Source organism: Alexandromys fortis, unplaced genomic scaffold, assembly GCF_014885135.2.
Source record: "Alexandromys fortis isolate MF-2015 unplaced genomic scaffold, M_Fortis_MF-2015_v1.1 scaffold_354, whole genome shotgun sequence".
In the NCBI taxonomy this organism is placed as follows: Eukaryota; Metazoa; Chordata; class Mammalia; order Rodentia; family Cricetidae; genus Alexandromys; species Alexandromys fortis.
Window position 1 is genome coordinate 422,507 of NW_026068227.1, and position 22,217 is coordinate 444,723.

Sequence of the window (22,217 nt, forward strand, 5' to 3'; positions counted from 1 at the left end):
TCTCAGATACTATAAATATAATACATTCTTTCCTAATAATAAGATAGTGTTTCTTTTCAGCATTCAGAGAACTTCTTTCTTAGGATTTCAAGATGGTCATCCAAAACTATTGAGATAGCACAACAGTTGTCATGGTGACTATAGAGCATTCTGCATATTAAAAATTGTATTACTCTTAATTCTTGTCTCTTTGACTATTAGTCACCCAAATGTCATGTGCCTTGAAGGGAACATTCGGATATTATAAAAATGAATGCACCTGTCTGTATAGTTTGCCGGCATAAAGTCCTATGAAGCCTATAGATTTATGTGTATCTATTTTTTTCATTTTGAAAGTATGTATGCCAAGGTAAGAAAATAAAATATGCATTTTTATGGGGTGCTAGGATAATTTTAAGTTTAAAGAGTAAGACATATGATATACTGACCTCAAATTAACTCTTTTTATTGAGCTGTGCACCCTGGCCCATCCCCTGCACAAGATGGTTCTGTCCAAGTCACCAGTATTTAGTAACTTAGGTCACTAGGACTGGGATTCGGCAGGAAAGCAAATGGTGTTCTCCTAACCTGACAGTGTTTTACTTCCTCACCCATAAAGCACTGCTCAATGCCATGTGCCCTGGTGATGTGGTTTCCTTTCTGAAAAAAAGATCAGTTTCTTAGAAAACACAGTCATTTCTATGGTCTGTCTCTAACAATTTTATTACTGTGCAGAATAGATAGAAGAATATCCTGCCTTGGAGAACAAAAGGTTCAAAAGAAATGATCATATTTTAAATGTCACTCATTACCATGTGTCACCTTTAGTACTAACTCCACGACTCTCTGAGCAGAAATCTCAAGAAATGTTGCTTTACTGTTTTATGAGTTGCATTTGGGTATAAGAAAATAGGGTGTGAAGTAAGCCTTACTCATGCATAAGACATACACATGTATAATTAAATATATACATTTATAATAAAATTATATTCATAAGGAAACTAAGGTGAAGAGGAAGAAAAAATGTTAAGCCTGTGTTGGGTGCTGGTATTTGTACCTAGATACTTTTTCCTTGTAATCTTAAGTCATTTATACTTCTAGGCAACTTGCCTTCCCTTTAGTAGGGAGGATATGACGCCTTGTCCCCAAAAGCAAATGACAAAGATAGTACTTCCCACTGAGGAGGATCCAGCTGCCAAGCTTGTGAATTCCTGACTCTCGCTATTTCTCCTTTTGCTCATGAGATCATAAGATCTGGGAATGAGTTGTCCAGGGGTTATGTTATGGCATCTCCACTAAGGGTATCCAACTCAGGCTCCCTGACATACAAGATTCTCTGGAGCTACCCCACTTCTCATTCTTATTTTTAGCTACATCTCAGCTTGTCTTGAAAAAGAGACTATGTCTTTTCTTCTAAGGAAAAGTTAAGGATTCAAAGAGTGCTTTCTGCCTAAATTGGATCAATCTGGCCCTTCAATCGTCACTTGGAGATGCTACTGCTGTGGACTCTTTGCTCATTCCTAACATGCTTAGATGACTTAGGATAAATCATTTGGGTAATAATATCTAAACTTTAAGAAAGAATGTAATGTTTGACTGAAATTGTGCCCAATCTTCAAAAGTATAAGTAAAACGTAGTGTTAGTTACATGATGGAGTGGGACTTTTGATAGACTTAATATTCCAGTTACTCATATTCATAATGGTTATGAAAAGTAATTTTAACTTAGCTTTATTTTAACAAAACATTGGCAGACATTAACATCATCAAGAGATAATTACGGATAATTTTTCCACAAGTGTTGAAAAACCAGACTAGAATGTCCAAGACAGCATCCTCTGCATAACAGAGAATACTATCTCTTGGCCTCATTATTTTTTTCTTACTTTTTTATTTTTTAAAACACTTTGGTTTAATAACTACATCCTAAAGCTGGAGAAATGGCTCAGTGATTAAAAACATGACTTGCTGCTCTTGCAGAGTACCCAAGTTCAGTTCCCAGCACCCACATTGTGGCTCACAAACATCTGTAACTCTTTTTCCAGGGGATCAGATGCCTGCTGTGGGACAATGGTCTTGTTCCTTGTAAAGATTTGACACTTGTATTGGTTTAGTAAAACACTGATTAGCAAATAGCCAGGCAGGAAATATAGGAAGGGCGTACAGGCAGGAAGTATAGGTAGGGTGACCAAAATAGGAGAATTCTGGGAAGAGGAAAGGCCCAGTCTACAGTCATCACCCAGATGCAGAGGAAGCAAGATGAGAATGTCTCTCTGACAAAAGTACCAAGCCATGGGGCTAACACAGACAAGAATTATGAGTTATGATGTTAGAGTTGATAAGAAGCCTGAGCTAATAGGTCAACCAGATTATAATTGATGTAGGCCTCTGTGTGCTTCTTTGGTACTGAATGGCTGTGGGAACTGGCAGGACAGAAATGCTGTCAATAGATGTCCTCTTCTACCTTGTCGTGGGAACTACACTCAAATGGTGCACTTTCATATATGCAAGCAAAACACTCATACATATAAAATAAAAATAAAATCTCCCCAGAAACATAAAAGCTCTGTTCTATAAGCTTAAATGATCTTTAAAAGTATTTACTCATTGCTGTTCTTTTTGCATAAAGTTGCAGTCAAGAGCTAGAAATACAGCTCAGTTGACAGAGTGCCTCACATAGACACAGCCCTCGCTCTGGGTTCTGGCCCTGTATAAACTGGGCAGAGTGATGCATGCCTGAAACCCCAGCACTCAGGAGGTAGGACCAGAAGTTCAAGGTCATTTTGGGAGTACACATTGAAGTTAAGCTATGTCACATGAAACCTTGTCCAAGGTCAAATCTGGGATCGTTGTAATATTAATCTCAACTCATTTGGGCCACTATAACACATCATACAGAGGATAATTGATAAATAATAAAAGTTAATTTTGTAGTTCAGAGGCTGGGAAGGTCATAATCAAGTGTCCCGTTTCCTATTTCTCTTGGGCTATCACATACAGTCCTTTTTAGCACGCATATGCACACATTTTTCTTTTTACCATGATTTTCTTTGTCAATCTACTGAAGTTTTCCCCAATTAAAATCTGGGTATTTATTTCAGAGAAAAACTCTCATTTCTTTAGCCAATAAAAATCCACATGGTTTCTTTTATGTGTTTGATTCTTGGGCTCTTCCCCCAAGTTCACATCTCAATTCCTTCTATTTTCATCCCTTTTATCAATGGTGATCAATACGCCTCTACCCATGACATGGTTATTGTTGTCAAGCGCATCAATTTGTTTGACCACCCAACTATCTCAGCTGTTTTAATCATTATCCACTACTAATCATGTCATACTTGGCAAACCAGCCCTGGGAAGCTCTTCGTTTACATTCCACTATCCTCATCTTAGCATTAGTCAAAGAGGGTGATGAGATACATGTGAGCCAGAAGACCATGAAATCATGTTATTAAGAACACTAGGAAAAGAAATTCCACCACGTTCTCTCTCTCATTAAGTTTACATAGGAGGTCATGTCTTGAGTACTTTGAAGGATCCCTAGCAGACTGATGAAATAAGTGTTGAGTCATAAAGCTAAGGAAAACATTACACACATAATCACCCCACAAGCTTGAATGTCTGATGCAAAGAGCCAAGGTCACAAACCTAACAACACTGACCTTGCTAACTCAGCAGAGCGTCAGATCCAGGGCCATCTACAGGCTGGACATGGCCAGCAGTGCTATCTGCTTGGCTTCAATACCTGGTGTTAATATTTGTGTGTCAGAACTTGTAATATTAGCTGAATTTGGTATTAACAATTTAATATCCCCATTCTCCTGAGAAATCACATTGGGTAGCACTACAGCTCTGTTCCCAGTTGCAGCAGCCAGCATAGAGAAACATTTGCCCTCCTGTGGGCCAAGGTGCACTGGGTCACCTTAATCCTTGCTAGGGCTCAATGTTTCATGAGTCAAGGTGAAATGTCAATCAAAGTCTCTAAGAGTAACAGTTAGTTTTTATCTCCTGGGACTGAGATATAACCTAATGAATCTAGATGGTTCATTTGTCAAAGTGTTCTCTGTGTAGGCCTGAGGACCTGACTTAGAATATACATAAAAAGTCAGATGGAATGGTGCCCTCCTATGGTCCTAATGCTGGGCAGACAGAGACGAAAGGATCCTGGGAACTTACTGGCCTGCTAGTCTAGCCTGTCTAGGAGCTTCTCATTTAGTGGGGCCCGTGCATTAAAAATAAAATGGAGAGTAACAGAGGAGGACACCAGACATTGATCTCTATATGTACACACATAAACACACACACACACACACACACACACAAATAACTTTTTTTTTCTGTAACTGTTCTCTTTTAAAAAGTGATATCGCAAATGATTAACCGAGGGGATTATGTCTTTAAAAGGGACTCTTCTTATGCATTTCACATGTGAGTGTGGAGGCTCCATCTGCAGCCTCTTCTCTGGTGCATTCCTCATGAGCCCTCACGGGTCCAGACGCGCTAGTTTGAGATGAACATCTTCTACCATAGAGAAAAGTAGAGCTGGGCTGTGGATGAAACTCAAAAGCACAGCATGTGCTTGGCATATGGCAGGCACTCACCTGAAGCACTCACAGGCTTAAGAAAGCAAGCAAGCAAACAAAAACAATGAAGGGCTGAAAAGACCTTAGAGAACTAACTTCCAAGGTGGAGTGGCTTGCCACAAGAAGTACTTAAAGGTAAGCTCTTCAGCTGTGCTGGGTGACACGTGCCTCTAGCCCAAAGCTGGAGTAGATGAGACAGAGAGATGGAGACTTAGAGACCTGTCTGGTCTGTATAGTGGGGTCTAAGCCAGCCTGGGCAATAGAGGAAGACCATGTATCAAGTGTGACAATAACTACAATAACAACAGTACTAATATGAACTACTCATGCTTAAAAAGAAGAACGTGAGAATTAATTATTTATTTATTAGATACCCTCATATGTCCCAGGCAGGCATCAGACTCACTATGAAATCCAGGATGACCTTGAAATTCTAATCCTCTTGCCTCCTGTTAGGATGACAGGTGTGTGTATCCCTGTGTCTGTTTCATACCCTATCACAGATGGGGCCCAAGGCTTCATATGTAGTAGGCAAGTGATCTACCAAGCAAACTATATCCCTAGCCCCTCGTATCCTCTCCTTTATTTCTTAAAAAATCATTTGTATTTAATTTTTAGTTTGTGTGTGTTTGTACATGGGCATGTTCACACCACAGCATATGTGTGGATGTCAGTAGAACTTGTGAAAGTCTTTCCTCTACACCATGGGAGCTCTGGGGAGGGGAGTGGTCACACTTGAGTGCTTGGACCAAGAAGCGGGCTTCTTTACTTGCTGACCGTCTGTCTCACTGTCCCCAATTTCGTGCATATAAATTTTACAATTTTAAAACAAAATTAAAATGTAGTAATTCTGAACTATAACATAAACATATTTGGAAGGCTGCTCTAATTTGAGAGCATGAAGCGCATGATAAACAACAGCAGGAATCCAGTCTTGGGAACCTAAAGCGACTTGGGCAACCTGCACCTGCATTTTATAGAGGAAGCTTTTGAAGCCACTGTACCCTGGCCTTCCCAGTTGGAGACTATAACGGACTAGTTAAAGGAACACAGTGGTTTTAAATCCTATTTCAAGAGCTTTCGAGAGCGGGAGACCGACACAAGGACAATTCCTCTGAAATAGCTGGTAACACACGCACACACAAATTGTCAGACTTTGTCCTGTAGCAATGCACAGATTTCCACTCGTGGGGCACCAACAATTCCCTTTCTTGAGAACCATGGCGTCCGATCAAGGCCTCCATTGCCAGAAGCTGCCTGCTGTGGCCACATTCTCATTGGCCAGCTCCCCTTGGCCTGCATCTGCCTTCTTTTCCTGTGGAAATAAAACATACAAGCAAGGAGAAAGGACATATTTGGTAATGTTACGCTCCTCAGCTTCCTCCTTGGGGCCGCCTCAGCTGCAAAATGTCAAGGGAAAAAATATCACTCCAACTTGGAATGAATTCCAGACAGACCCTGATGCCTGCAAAGTTGTCAGAGGGAGCCAAGTCCAGGGAAGCCAAAGATGAAGAAGGTTCATTATTCGACTTGAAGAGACGTTCACATAATCAGACACTCTGGTATTTATGATTTCCCCCGTTTCAGATGGTCTGCAGCTCACAAGGTTCCCCTCCCTTTACCACCAATCCTGAACTTCCTTTTAAATGAAGCCGCAATGGTTATAAAAAGACTCTCCCCATTACTTGCAAGCCGCAAGCACTCCAGGAGACACTGCCTTCATACAGGCTCCTTAGGGCTCCAGAGCGGCCCCTCCTGATTATTAGTCTGGAGAGGGCGGGCCAGGAAGTCAGACACACTTCACCTTGACCATGCCACCCGAGTCCTCATCTGGTTCTCGTGTCTGTGCCAAAGCCTGCTGCCACTCACAGCATTCGCTGTGAAGGTCTTTACTGAAAAGCACTTCTTTCTTTCCTTTTCATAGGGAGGCATGGGCTCTCCGTTGTTCCGGACCCTGCCAGTTGGAGAGTAGTTCCTGAGGTTTAGTTTGGGGAGGGATTTTCTTCTTTCTCGGGACACTCAGTGCCTTTTCTCTTTTCATCCTTGGCCCCATGCTGGCAGAAAAGAAAGGAAGCTGAATTTGTGATCCAAACTTTATTAAATTGCTACGTACACATTTCCTCCCATTCCTTGGTCTTCGTTTCTAAACGCTGTGGTATTTGTTTGTCCTTGCTCACCCTAAGTCCTTATTTGGATTCTTCAAGAAGCTTGAGAGTGTCCAAGGATCTGTTTTAGCAACTGGTGGAAGTGTCCACAGGAGGAATGGGATGTTCTGTCTTCACCTGTGGTCTCCATGAATACGGGTCTTTTTCTCTTGCCTTGCAGCGCCCAGTGTCTCTCTGCTGGTTTTGCTCAACAGTCTCCGGTTTGTGCTAGTTCCATGGTGATCAACCGTTAGGTCATAAACATTAGATGGGGCATTACCGAGTGAGTCAGTGGGGAGGAAGCTGGTTGGAAATGCAGCAGAGAGCCTCTGTTGACAGATGGATGCCTTCATAATCACAGCTTGTAGAAGGGAGCCCTGCCCTGCCCAGTTCTGACTCCGATTCACAAACCTGGACCGACCCATCATTCCGGAGGAGGCTGGGGAAGCCCATCCCTGGCCTCACTCCCTTTTTCCCTTTCATGTCTTTCACTGGATAGCTGTGCCTCTAAGAAGAGGTCAAAGTGAACAGGGATATCTCTCTCATGCATTTTTGAGTGCTTGAGTTTTCAAAACCCTGTCTGCTCCTTCGGAGACAAATAGAAACCAAGTTTATCTTGTTAACACTTTGCTCGTAGTGTATTTAATGTTGAAAGGTTGCTGTTTAGTTTCTCTACTTATCAAGGAAAATGGGTCTAAAAGAAATGCACCTTGGGAAGAAAGAGGGTCCAGCTATATGATTTCATGACTGCCTTCTCAACATGTCTGCAAGAAATTGCTGTTAAGACTTTTCATGGATCAGGAAATGCATGGGACACTCATTTCTCACGGAATATTTTATGGGATATTTGCATGTAACATGTATACAATATTATATTTTGAATAGCTCTAGGTCTCTCATAGCATCTGATACAAATGTAGAGTCTATGTAAATAGTTGCTATCTGATACATTTTAGGGAATCATGCCAAGTAAAAGATGTCCTGCTTGTTAATACTTCCAATTCAGAGTTGGTGAATCCACAGAGAAAGTTGGTGGCTGAGGAAGACCAGCCATGTGTCAGTGATCCTATTAGGCACTACTGGGATATCAGATATTTTAGGACAATTCCTCAAGCCCGTGTTTCAGTATAGAAGGATTAGCTTAAGAATTCTAAACTCAGCACTGTCAGGAGTCATGCTAGGATGTAAGGGGACAGGCCTGTAAGAGAAACAATGTCCTCCCCTGTGTCCACCATTGAGAACTCAGTATTCGTCCAAGCAAGAGAGCCTTTATCATGCAGGTACGCTAGACCTGAAGGAGAACATTCCACCTGGGAATCAGGTTCTAGCATCTTACTGGAATGAAATATAAAACCACAGAAACTTCAGTACAAACACATTGACCATGGCCCAGCTTAATAGAAGACAGTGTTTAGCTGTTCTGCCCAACTCACCCTCCCTGTAGGCTGAGGGAACAATAAAGGAAAATACATTGAAAACACAAATAGGGAGATCCAGGCTAGATATCAAGGAAGAGTCGATGGCATCAGAATACGAAAAGAAATTATGAAATAGCCTTATGAGATGAGGCTTTGCGCTGACCTTAGAAATGCTTACCCGAGTGATTCAGATGCAGTCCTGAGATTCCCAACAAAGCTGGATTTTCTTCAAGACTTGAGACTCTAAGAAGTCCTCAAGAGAGTAAGTGTACATTACTCACTGAAGGTAACATTGCTGTCCATTGGCTGGAGGGGGGGAGGAGCTCTTGGCAAAGTGCTTGTCTCAGAATCATGAGGACCTGAATTCGATTGTCAGGGGTCATGGCAAGTGAAATGGAATGAAGCAAATAAAAACATGCCAGGCCAAGTCTCTGGGGTATCCCATTCTTGGGGCTGGTCCTCGGGGGAGAGCTCTCTCTCAGGGTATGGGTCTCCAGCTCTGCCAGTCATTACTTGGTCACTCCCACACTTTCTATGCCAGCTTTACCCCAACACATCTTATAGACACGACAAATTGTAGGACAAAGATCTGTGGCTGGGTTGATGTCCCAGTCCCTCCCCTGGAAGTCTTGCCTGGTTACCGGAAATGACCATATGGTTCAGACTCCAGTCCCCCTTTGCTAGGAGTCTTAGCTAGGGTCACCCTCATAGATTCTTGGAAATTTCCATTGTTCTAGGCTACTTGCTCATCCTAAGCCCTCTGCATATATGCTACAGTCATGTAACTTAATCTTTGTGTGAGATTTCTGACAGTGAGATCATGGGCTGTCTCTGACTCTGTTGCCTGCTTTTGGAACCCATTCTTCCTACCAGATTGCTGCAACCAGCTTTCATAGAAGAGGAGGTGCCTAGTTCCCTGCAGCTTGATGTATCATGGCTGGCTCACATCCATAGGATGCCCACCTGTGTCAGAGGAGAAACAGTGGAGGAGGCAGGGGTAGGGTGGGATGAGGAGAGACATGGGCAGGAACTAGGAAGAGGGAAGGGAAGGGAACCTTTGGCTGGGCTATAAAGACAAAAAATGCTAAACACTTGCCAACACCACAGAAACTGAGGTGGGTAGATTCCCACAGCTGACTGGAAAACCAAGATTAGCTTAATATACCCGATGAATTCCAGGCCAGTGAGAGACTATTTCTCAAATACAATAACTAAATTATTGTACCTGAGGAACACCTGAGATTGTCGTCCGCCCTCCATTCATGTGCCCACTCACCTCATTACATATGACCCCTCCGCATGAACACACATACACATACACATATGATATTGCCCATTGTCTAGAGAATCCTGACTACTTCTATATGACAAAGTCAGTTTTTCCTTGTTGGAGGCTAACTGGGAAGAGCTTTATTCCATGTATCTCGCTTTAACCAGGAACACATACAGGCACAGACAGGTTACTGAAGACTGCACAGTGGCTGAGGCCAGAATGCACACAAGGCTCCCCGTTCTCTGGGCTTTTTCCACCCGGGCTTGCACCGCCTCTAAACCTGTTAGGTGACACAACCCCACTCCTACTTGCCCGGATCGACTGAATTCTAGAAATGCTTTTGTAAGAATTTTGTTTACTAAGCGGAGCTGTACTGAGACAGAAATATGGCAGTCCCTGGGGACTGGTGTGACTAGAGATCAGTTTAAAAGAATAGCTTAGACAAAGAGTCAGGAGGAAATGCTAGTGCCCTGAGCTCATTGTCTACTCGCAGAAGAGGTTACATTTGAGATCTGGCAAGTTCTCCTTTTTCTCCGTCTGGCCCCAGAGGCTGCATAGCAGCATCACACAGATCTCCACCCTGCAGGAGCTTTTCTGATAGGAAATCTTAGTTTTTTACTTCTCTTCGAGAAAGTTCCATTTCGTGTTTCAAAACTGCAAAGACAATTTTGTATGCAATTATACCTTCGTTGTGTCTCATGGCTCCTGACATGGGTAGCGGTAGCGCATTTCAGGTGAAACTTTTTTCTAGCTCTGCCCCCATTTGTCATTTTCTTTTTCTTGTTTGTTCTTCAAGACAGTTTCACTGCGTGATCCGCAGAGATCTGGACTTTGCGGTCCTGATGCCCAACTCCACAAATGCTAAGGCGTTGGACCTCTGCCACCATGCTCAGCCTTCTCTTTTCTCAGTTTGCAGGGTAATCTGTCCATTTTTTCACAGGCAACAGTTGGGCTGCTCTGCCTTTGCCATGCATGTTGTATTTAAGGACTTCCTCTTCCCAACTTTTTGGTTTTAGGGATACAGCATTGATTGTGGGAAATAAAATAACTACACCAAGTGATAAAAATCCTCCCCTAAAACTGATATTAATATCATCACATTCTCTTCATGCCCGTGTTTTTTAAAGCTATTTCTCCTCTCTGTATAACATAACCATATCAGAGAATGCTTCATCTAGTCTCAATAAACTAATCCCATATAGCATAAATGGTCTTTTTCATAATGAATTTTGCTTGGCTCCAAAAGTCATCTTAACCCCAAATATTACTTCTAATCTGAGAACTGGAATTCTCGTTAATGTATCCTATTGTTCAGGCTAAGAAGTATTTTTCTGTAGAAAATTCTGCCAGTAGGTGTCTAAGTACCCAGTTATAACATGTTAGTACCAGTAAACACGATAGCTTACATCCAGGACCGCAACACGGTACAAAAAAGAGCAGCATTTCACTAGCAATCTAAAACCATCCAGATAGATTAGACTGGGGGAAGAAATGTGATTGACAATGAGGTGGGGGTTCACACAAGCATAAGAGACAGGGTGCCAAAGGAGTCCATTGCTGGAACACAGCTGCTCTTCCCTTCTTTTGGGGGGCTGTGTGTTCATTACTTCCTTCTCCAGCACTCTTGCTGATTTACTTTGTTCTCAAAGGTCTGCATCATCCCTAGTTGGTTAGAATTGAACATTAAAAGTTAGAAGCCCGAGTTGTAAGCTATGAAGTTAAATTAAAGAAGGAAAACCCTTCTAGAATAAATGCGCATTAGAATAAGTAAACAAATCTAAAGGCAAAACCCTAGTGGGCTGGCACTCAATATTTATAATGGAATGAATGAATTAGGAATGCATGCAAGATGTGGAAGATACAGGGCATCCTGTTGCTTATACCTCTCCAAAAAAGTAATTTCTGAGAACCACTGGGAGGCGGTGTGTGTGTGTGTGTGTGTGTGTGTGTGTGTGTGTGTGTGTGTGTAGAAAGTGGGGAGAGGAAGGGAAAGCGGGATCTTTAGGAAATTAGTTCAGATGGTTATAGTAACTTGGAAACTCCAAAAACTGCAAGCTAGGCCGTTTGGGGTTGGGGCAGTTTCCCACTGTCTCCCTTCAGCAGACTAACAAATTCCCCCTAGACTTTTAGGGATCCCAATGCAAAAGAAACCAGGATTCGTGGCTTTAATGAAGAAAATAATTTCAGTAGTAGTCAGCTCGTAAAACAGAGTTAGGCTCTAATAAAGGAACCCTAGTATAAGCTTAAGCACAGGGTTAAGAGAGGGAGAACAAAATTAGAGGAACGCAAGACTCACCCGAGAGAGCAGCGTTGGGCTTCTCAGGAGTCATGTGACCATGTTTTGACACTAGTCAAGTACAGAATTTTGGGGAGTTCCCATTTTAAAGCCATGATAAGAAATGTAAATGAGATCAGGGAAGTGGTGACACACCTCTTTTATCCCAGCACTCAGGAGACAGAGGCAGGAGAATATCTATGAGTTTAAGACCAGCCTGGTCTACAGCTTGAGTTTTACAACAGCCAGGGCTACACAGAGAAACCCTGTCTCAACAATCAAACAAACAAACAAACAGAAAAACGGAAATGTGAATGAGATCCCTGGTTCCTGCTGGGAAGTCACCTAAGCCGATGGTAAATTAGTTAACCAACGTTAACAGCTTGTCTAAGATTCTCAGGAGCTGACTGAGGAAAGGAATGAGAACCTAGCCAAGGTCATGTATATTCAGTTCTTAAGCCCAGGTCTTTGCTTCGTTAACGTAAAAATAAATCTATCTATGAACAGAATATCAAGCTTATTTCAGTAGCCTTTAAAGGAAATGTGCTGAAATGTTTGCTTAGCTATCAAGGCCTTTAGTGAGACTCTGGGATGAGAGGCTCCTTTCCCCTGTCCTGCTCCTCAGATTTCCCTTTGTTTCAATTCTTCCTTAGTCTGGAGTCCAGGAGAGAATTAAAAATTAAATTTGGTTATAAACCGCCAATCTGATAGGCTGCCAGAGTTCCATTTTACTTGGGGAGTAGGTCTATTCGCTTTGAGACCTTCAATTGTCTGAATGACCTCTAGACACACCATGAAGCATAGTCTGCTAAGTCAAAATGAACTGCTAAGTCAAAAACACTCATTTTTCACTTTGAAACACTGAGTATAACATCTGACTCAATGTGTGGCTATCGTGGCCTAGGGAATCTGGTACAGACTGACTGACTTACCACATATGTGTCAAGCACAGTACAAACTCAAATTCTGTCATTTGTCTCATAGGCTTTTACAGGCTCTTCGAAACTCGTCACAAAACAGGACTTATTTCACTGGGGCTACAACTAAAAACAAGAGGAAACCTGGCACCGATGTCTCCATTTTGCATTTATCTCCTTATTTGGGCCTCTTGTTTGCCTATGCGCATAAGGCTTGCTAGTCTCCCAAGGAGAGATTACCTGCTTAGGCAAATGTGACACATCCCATATCTCATTTCCTTTTAAGGCTGAAGGTACAGAGTCATTGCATGCATGCATGGTGTCACCATGGATTCTAAGAGCAAGACTTCAAAGAGAGGACAGACTGTCTTCATGATGATAACAATTGTCTATGATGGAGATGCTACACCCTAGAATAGAACATCTTGTAAGAACCAGATCTGTACCTTCAAGCGTGATGTCAACCAGCAGATTGAAATTTTATCAGACCACCTGGCAGACCCAGTGCTGAGGCATTGACCACGACTAAGGTCCTTGAGCTCACAGATAATCACTAAGGAAACCAGGAATGTTAAGCATCCAAGCTTGTCTTTTCAAAGGGAGAGGTGTATAACCTGCTTTTCCACCAAGAAGTATTGCGAACTCTGAGAAGAGTATCAATGTCATTATGCCTCCTTGTGCAGAGGGTTTGTATTACATTGGGGAGCCTTTCTCAATATTGTACTGTGCTTAAATATGTTTACAATAAACTGCCTGGTGTTAGACTCTAGAGGTTTAAATCAACACTGGCTACTGAGATGTGTTGAACTAGATTTCCTTCTTGCCTTACATGGATTGTTACTTGGCAGCCCTAGTGGTCACAGAGACCCACACATATGTCCTGACCAGAACTGCTTAAACACGCATGCCTTAATCTCCTCCTTCAATCCCTCCCCTGTTTAGTTACTAACTTAGTTTTATTCTGACTCTAAAATCCTAGTTAGGCTGGGGTTCATTGTAGAGTCAAGGCTTAAATTCGTGGAGCTCTAATTAGTTCAGCCTTCTAAGTGCTGGGATTATAGGCTAAAAGAAACCACTGTCTAAAGTTCATATCAATACCATGAAGATAAACATGGGGTCACCAGACTCTTTCATTTGTTCATCATCCCGGTGCATTTAATGAAATCTCCTTTCTCTACTTTTCATCCATACTCGTCTCTTTAGCTGGAATGTTGGAATCAATGGCAGAGCTTAGCCTTTGAAGGTGGTTTAACCCAGCTTTTGCAGTAAACTTATGTTAAGCTTACATGTTAAAGATGATGATGATGATGGTGATGGTGCTGATGATGACAACTTAGCAGTTTATGAAATCATTCAGAGTGAGAAAGTTGGGTGATGACAAAACTAAGGTCCAAGCAGTCTTTCCAAGGATGGGATGGGGGAAACACCTTAATTTTAATGTAAGATTGAGAAGTAGAAGTTACAACTTTATAACATCTGTCCTGATTCTAGCAGAAAATTATTCAGGACATCTCACAGGGCAGATTCTAGGTGTTCAGACCTTAATAAAATACAGGACTACCTGTAATATCAAAGAACCTACAAACAGAGACAGCACTTTGTTTCCTGGCCACCCAGACCTGAGTAATCACACAAAAGCTATATTAGTTCCCATACTGTTTGGCCAATGGTTGATGCATATTTATAGATAGTTCTTTTATCTTAAACTAACCCATTTCTATTAAGCTGGGTATCACTACAAGGCTGTGACTTGCTGGTAAGGTTCTAGCCAACATGTACTTCTCCTTTAGCAACTACATTGTGTCTCTCTGACTCTGCCTTCTTTCTCCCAGCATTCAATTTAGTTCTCCTACCTAGCTCTATTTTGCCTTGCCACAGGCCAAAGCAGTTTCTTTATTAACCAAAGATAATAAAACATATTCACAGTATAGAAAGGGGAGTCCCACATCAAGAACCAAAGAAGGTCTTGTGGCTTAAGGGTTTAGCTGGGAACCTAGGGTATGTTATAAACGGGTTGACTGCATTGAGAAGACAGACTTTCATCTTTTACTTTTATCACACAAAGAACCTGCTGTTTCCTCTTTTGGGTCAATTGGTGAAACACGGAGATTTCCACTTATTTTTTTCCTTTAGTGTTATTTGATTTGTTTGTTGATGTTGCCCAGAGTTTGTGTTTTTACTATATTACACCTGTTTTCAAGAACTTGGTGAAGCCACTCTTTATCCTTGGAAGAAAATGACTGAAAGCCATGGAATCATCCCCTGGATGTGAGAACAGAAATAGCTCTCAGGGGGAAAAAAAGTGACCAGTGACCACACACAGGTAGCTTCTTCATGGGGTGACTTGGTGACATCACAAGATAGGCCCTACTCCACCCATCTGGGATTAGTTTGATTTAGGCTGCTCTTTTGGTGGCTATAATTACAGGACACGGATGAACTTGCATCTGTGAAAGCAAACTTTGTCCAGGTCTCAAAGACTCACTTTGCTTTTCCGAATTACCTCACCTGGGAGAGCATATTAGTAGTCATGGACTGTCTCTGGAAAGATACATAGAAGACCTGGGGACATTGTTTCGTCTGGGGTGAGGGCCTTGATACTATGCCAGGGTACCTTAAAGGCTTATTTCTCCTAACATATATATGCCTTTGAACCGTACAGAACTTGATATCTGGCAAGCACATTTTACATTCTCAAAACTAGCCACCTGCTTATCTAGCTGTGTGCCCAGCTAACTAATCAGTAAAATAAATCAACACAGACAGAAGAGTCAAGCAGTTGGACACACTCATCTTCTCAGTTGCTATACAGTTAACTTTATTTTCATCTCTTTCCTTTTTCTTTTCACAAATACTGAGTTCCCAAGCAAGCATTTTCCTCTTCTTTCTTGGAATACATCAGATACATCTTCAGTATAAGTTCTCTGCAAAAACAATTTCTGATGTTTGGGTTAATCTTGCCTTATTATCTGTATGCATGTCTTACTTCGTGCCCATTTTAAGTCTGAATTTACCCACCCACTTTCTTAACAGAACTGCCATGGCCAAGCTATTTAAATTTCAGACTTAACCTTCAGAATTGTGTATCTGTTTTAAGTTCATGACATCTCTTCCTTTAAAGTTGTTGCATGTGTGCACAGAACATCTTTGTTGTCTGGGGCTAGGCTCTGCAAGAACAAGGGAGTGTTTGTTTTGCTCATTCCTTTTCCTTCACACCTAAGCACTGCCTGGCCTGGAATAATTGCTGAGAAAAGTGAGGGAGGGATTTTTTTTTTTTTAAATTCACTATGCTTGATTAGCATTTTTTTTTAAAAAAAATGATGAGACAAACACATCTAACTTATGAGCTTATTAATGGTTATTATTTTTTCAAATTTTCTGTATTTCAAGTTTTTCTGTATTTTCATCAATACAGATTGTCAAAATACTCAAGAATATGTTTTCTACAGATGGCCAAGGGGCATATAAAAATGCTCAACATCACCTGTGACCAGAAAGATGTAAATATAAAAATTAAAATATGAGTTGTTAGAGTGCTGCTATTAAAGTAAGAACTGGTAAAGATGTGTAGAAAGCGAAGCCCCTGTAAACTTTCATTGGCAATATAAATCATTTAAAGGCTACAGGGAGCAGTTTGGGAGTCTAGCACAAAGCAAGAAATAAAAATGTTATATGATCTTGCAATCTGACTCTTGGGCACCTATGTGTTATGATTAATGTAAAATGTGCTCTTGAGTTAGTATGTTTGAACACTTGGTCCCCAGGTTGTGGCACTGTTTAAGAAGGTTGTAGATCCCTTAGGAGATAGAGCCTCATTAGAGGAGCTGAATCACTGGGAGGCTTTATAGATGACCCCCACTTTCTGTTTACTCATTTTCCTGCGTGCAGATATATTGTGACAGGCCAGCCATGCTCCTGACATCATGTCTTCTCTGCCTGTAGCCATGTTTTGTCTTCCATGGTGAACTATAGTTTCTGGAACTGTGTTGTATAGTAGTTTTCTCCTAGAGTGAACTGTTTTATACTGCAAAAATACTCCTTAAGCAGGAAGCTAGGCAACTCAAATTTGCCTCAGGAAGTCCCTGAAACTGATCAGACTCACTAGGCCCCTCCCTCCAATAATAAGTAGTAAAAGCTTAGAGCCTGATCCAAGATTAGTGGGACAGAGCTGCAAATAAGAAAACTTTTAGAGGAAAAAACGATAACAAAGACTCTGAGGCCAGATCAGCAGCCCGGAAGAAGCAGAAACCATCTGAACTTCCTGGAAGAGGTTTAGACCAACTGGGGCACCTGGAACGAACACTCTCCAACCTGTTTAGTTGCCTACATTTGCATAGTGTGTTCCAGGTTTCCCAGCTTTTGTGACCTGTCATTCACACTGAGGTGGTCTTTGGTAATGCCAGTGTCTTTGATTCATTTCTGCTCCTGTAAGTAGCCTTGCACTGATATGCCTGTAAGTAACCCCCAATATACTTCATTAGTTCACCAAATTGGGCTTTGCCGTTATCTGTACTTTGGTCTGTCATGGGTTCCCTATCAAAGGTTAGTAGATGAGACTGTTGCATCTCTCCAAGAAAAGACTTATCATATGACAAACTCCAAACCCTGTTGTCAGGGGGGGTTTCTGTCCTGCCCGGTTCCCACCTTCATTAAGTCCCAAAGAAATAACACAGAGGTCTACATTAATCATAAACTGATTGGCTCATTAGCTCAAGCTTCCTATTAGCTCTCACAACTTATATTAGCCCATTATTCTTATCTGTATTAGCTACATGGCTCAGTACCTTTTTCAGCAGCATAGTCACATCTTGCTTCTTCTCCATCTGGACAGGACTGCAGAGGGAGCTTCTCTCTTCCCAGAATTCTCCTGTTCTCATTGACCTGCCTCTACTTCCTGTCTGGTTGTCCTGCCTATACTTCCTTTCTGGATACTGGTCAATCAGCGTTTATTTAAAACATAATTGACAGAATATAGACAATTGTCCCCTACCAAAACCCAAACCAGACCCTCTTTCCTGTAAGGTGCTTTTGTCAGGGTATTTTTATCTTAGCAGCAGAAAAGTAATGAAGACAATATCCAAAGGAAGCCAGGATCCTCTTGCAGAGACATCTGTAGCTCCCATTCAGTGAAACACTTTTTTCAATAGTGACAAATGGGTAAAGAAATGTGACCCACAATGACATAGCCTTATAAAGAAAGACATCCTGCCACTAACAACAGAAATAAAAGATGCAGAATTTTGTGTTAAGTGAAATAAGTCAGACATAAAAAGGTACATACCTTAAGTTATGTAGAAAACCAAAAGTCGAACTCACAGTAGCAGAAAAAGTAATAGTAGTTGACAGGAGCTAGGAGGTTAAGGGAAGGATTGGTCAAGGTGAAAAGCATATTTGCAATAGTCATTCACTGTTTAAGCATAGAAATAATACTGAATTGTATCTGTAAAAGCCTGCTAAAAGAATAGATCTTGTGTTAAATGTACATCCCATAGTAATCCTGATCATCATCACCCTAGGTGGATGAAGCCGTAGCAAGTGATAGGCTTATGCTGTATATTTCGGCCATGGTTTTATACATGCATAATTATTTCTAACTTAGGTTGTTTACAGCAAATACGTGAAGCTGTCTTTGCTCTTGTCTTGCTCCCACAGCCTGGGCTAGCCTCTAACTCATCATGTAGCCAAGGCCAAACTTCTGGTCCTCCTGCTGCCACTTCTCCTATGCGGACATGTGCCATCATGCCAGCCTTGTATACTTTGGCAATGTAAATTATTCCTCAATCAAATGGGTGTGTAAAAGATGAGTGGCTTTCACTATTGCAAAGTAAACTATACATTTTCTTAAACTACCTGGCAACTCATTTACTTAGTCAAATATTTTAATCGGTTAAAGGCATCTTAAAATCTAATTTACTAGTATGTCATTTCCTTCTAAGGCTTTTGATATCTAAAGATATAGTAACATAAATATTCCCCTGGGAAGATTTATCAAAATTATTGAAAATTACCCCAATTTACAAGTATCCAACACTGATTGTCTGATGTGGGTTAAATTATCTAGAAAAGGGCAATAGTATTTCAAATAGAAGGACTTCCAAACAAATAATTAGGCATGAAACAGTCCCTTGGAGGATTATGGGTCATAGAAAGCCACTGTGACCTTCAAGGAGCTCATGGAATTGTCGCTATCCCAGGAAAATACCTTGTTGTGTTCATGACCTCAGCAACAGCAAGAAGACAGACCAGGGCCTTTACTGGGGATTGCTAAGGCTGCTGTGAACCCTGTGTCTGCTTCAGTGGCAGTTGCCAGGTGCCCCACCTCCACTGCAATGCAGCAGCAGGAGCCTTAGGATTTACCACTCCAGTGCACTCTGAAATATAAGAGGTAAAGGACTTCAACTATCATGCCACAGAAGTTATCTGCCCAATTCTCTAAGCCTCAACTCTAGAAAAAACAAGAGGAAGAGGAGACCATTAAAATGACATATCACAGTGTCAGTGTAATATTTTTTTAACCCATCACAATTTTTGGAATTCTGGAATAAATGGCATTAAGTTAGTTTGTTTCGATGGGTACCTTCTATTGAATTCTACTTATGTGTTCATTCTTGAGGTAAAGCCTAGTGAGGCATTTATGTTGTTGAGCATGACGTGATGATCTAGATAATTGGTAATGCCTAGCAGAACTAAAAATATTATAGTAGGTGCCTTTAACATTTTGAAGCTGGAAGGAGACAGCCTCTACAAAAATACTTTTCTCCAAAGTGGAGGAATAAGAATTTAGAAATATAGTAAAGAATATAAAGATGCAAATGAAAATAATAAAATGCAGAAACATATAATATAGTATTGGGAGGAAATTTCTCAGTGAGTACTGAAAATCTGCCTGTGTTTGATTTCCAACTGCTTATTATACCCCTGATTGCAAAAGGTAGTAAGACAAAAGACTGCATTCACATACCAATTGAAAATCATGGGCTGCAGCCGTCACACTCATGCCCTAGACTCACACCCTAGACCAAACACTGTAGGCAAACCACTCCCTGGGTGGAATCCCAAGTTATTTCCATAAAGGGAACTGGAACTAAGTTGGATCCTTAGACTCTTGTAATAGATAGGAACCAACTATTTCCCTGTTCCAGGAGCAAGAGGTCTGGCAACTAGCCACACCTGTTGATATTAGCCTTGAGAGAGAAGAACTCTCTGGGTAATAACTAAGTGGGACCTTTGTTTGAGGTAGAAGCACAATATCTTTGAATGAACCAGAAACAAGTCCCAAACTCTCTGACCTTTGGCCTCTTTCTGCCTCCACCTGAAACCCAATATACATAGTGTACCTATACAGCTGTTCAAAAGTCAGCCATAGCTGTTCTTTTACATAGCTGTTCTTTTAAATTAGTACTCACGCAGGGCAGTGCTGGTGCACACCTCTAAAATCCCAACACTCAGGAAGCAGAGGCAGGCATATCTCTATGAGATCAAGGCCAGTCCTGTCTACAAGAGCTAGTTCCAGGACAGGCTCCAAAACTATAGAGAAACTCTGTCTCAAAAAACAAACCAATTAATTAATTAAGTAAGTAATGTTCACACATAATTTGCTTATGAGCCTCTTTCTTAGCTACAGCATCTATAAATGGAATATGTAATGTTATTAATCTCATAAGCCAATTGGGAAAAAAAATGAAGTATACTCTCCCCTCTTATTTCTCTTCTCTTTTTTCTCCCCCTTAGGAACAATGTCTAAGCCATATAAATTCATAACACGAGCTACTGTTGTTACTGTTGTCATCAGCATCAGCATGGTGCCATTGCCCTCTTCTGGAAAAAATATGTATGTGTGTGTGACTGATTGTTATGTTGAATTTCTTTTTCTCTGCCTCTGTACTTTGACATATGAAGAATGTGATTCTTTCCTGATGTAATCTGAACTTGGCCTTGCAATTTGTTTTGGACAATAGTAATGCACCAGAATTATTAACCTTAAGCTGTGTTCATTTCTGCTCGTACCTGGGTCCCTCTGCCACCTCTGTGGGTAGGGCTCTTTTAAGTTGTTCCAGACCCCTTTTCCTAAGCCATCAAATGAATGTGCCCAAGCTATAACTGCTAAGATCAGCTTTCAGAGTGGCAATGAGAAGCATGCTCTTCCTACTGAGCTCAAACTCATCCTTCCCACACAAGTGAGACTAAGTGGTTGCTGTTTGAGATCCTAAGTTTCACTGTGGCAGTTACTTGTATTGTAGCAATAATAAATATGCCCTGTATCTGTTGGACCTGTTGTATTACTTCCTTTTCTCATTACTATGACAAGATATCTGAAGAGGGCAGCTAAAGAGAGGGGATTTGTTTGATCTCAGGGTATAAGAAGGGATACAGGATCAGAGAGAAGGCATGGAAATGAGATAGTGGGACAGCTGGTCACATTGTATCCATTCAGGATACTGAGAGAGATACTGGTGATGCTCAGCTCATCTTCTCCCCTTTATTTAATCCAGTAACTGAGTCCATGGGGGAGGTTTTGCTCACATCCAGGGTGGCTCTTCTCTCTTCAGTTAAAACACTAGGAAAATGCCTTCATAGTTGCAGTTGCCTGTATGGTGTTTGATAGTCTTTATGTGAACTGTGAAGATGTGTCTCTGACTAAAGCACCTTCTGATTGTTTTCGTAAAGAGCTGATTGGCCAATAGCTAGGCAGGAGAGAATAGGCAGAACTTCCGGGGAACTCAGGAAGAAGCTGAGGTGCATGGGGTTAAGCCAGTGAGACATGGAGGAGTTGGATATATAGTATGGAGGAGAGCCAAGTGACAGAATATAGATGGATATAAATGGGTTAATTTAAGCTATCAGAGCTGGTTGTGAATAAACCTAAGCTATGGCCGAATATTCACAATTAATAAGATAGCTCTGCATCATTGTTTGGGGGTTGTCGGTTCAAAGAAAGTCCAACGAGAAAGACTGACTACTGTTGTTTCTCCTAAATTATTCTAAATCTATTCAATCTGACAATAAGATTAACAGTCACACTCTGTAGCTTTCACAGTGACATGCCAAGGTATTGAATCTTCCTTCTCTTCAGTTGACCATGCTCCATAAATTTTACCCAAGTGCTGGCTATGGCTCCTGGTGAACATGACCTAGAGAAGCGCTTTCCAGAACTTGTGTGGGTGTGGAGGAAGGTAAGGAATACTGCCAGTTTCTGCCTCTTATATCTTTGCTGCCTTCAACAGTCATCCAGCTGGTGCAGCTGCACCCTTTGAACAAACGATATTATATCCTGGGTATTAGCCTAAGTGGTACCACACATGCAGGAAGCCTCAGCTGCTATTTGTTGTGCCTCTTGATATTCTTGGCTCTGTTGCATTGCCTGAGGGTGGCATAGATTTCCGCACACCAAACATGGTTTTCCAAGACTTGCAGACAGAAGGTTGATCAATGCAGCTATTAATGATGATGGCTGTGTATTTGGAAAGTATGCCTGAATCACTTGTTAATATCTTGAAATTTCTTAGAGTAAGAATTATGCAAGTAAGTTAATCACAATAAATTGTATGATATACCATTTTGTATTATGTTATTCCAGGAAAAAGTTTAAACCTTGCCCACACTACTACATAGTTTTACATTATTCATA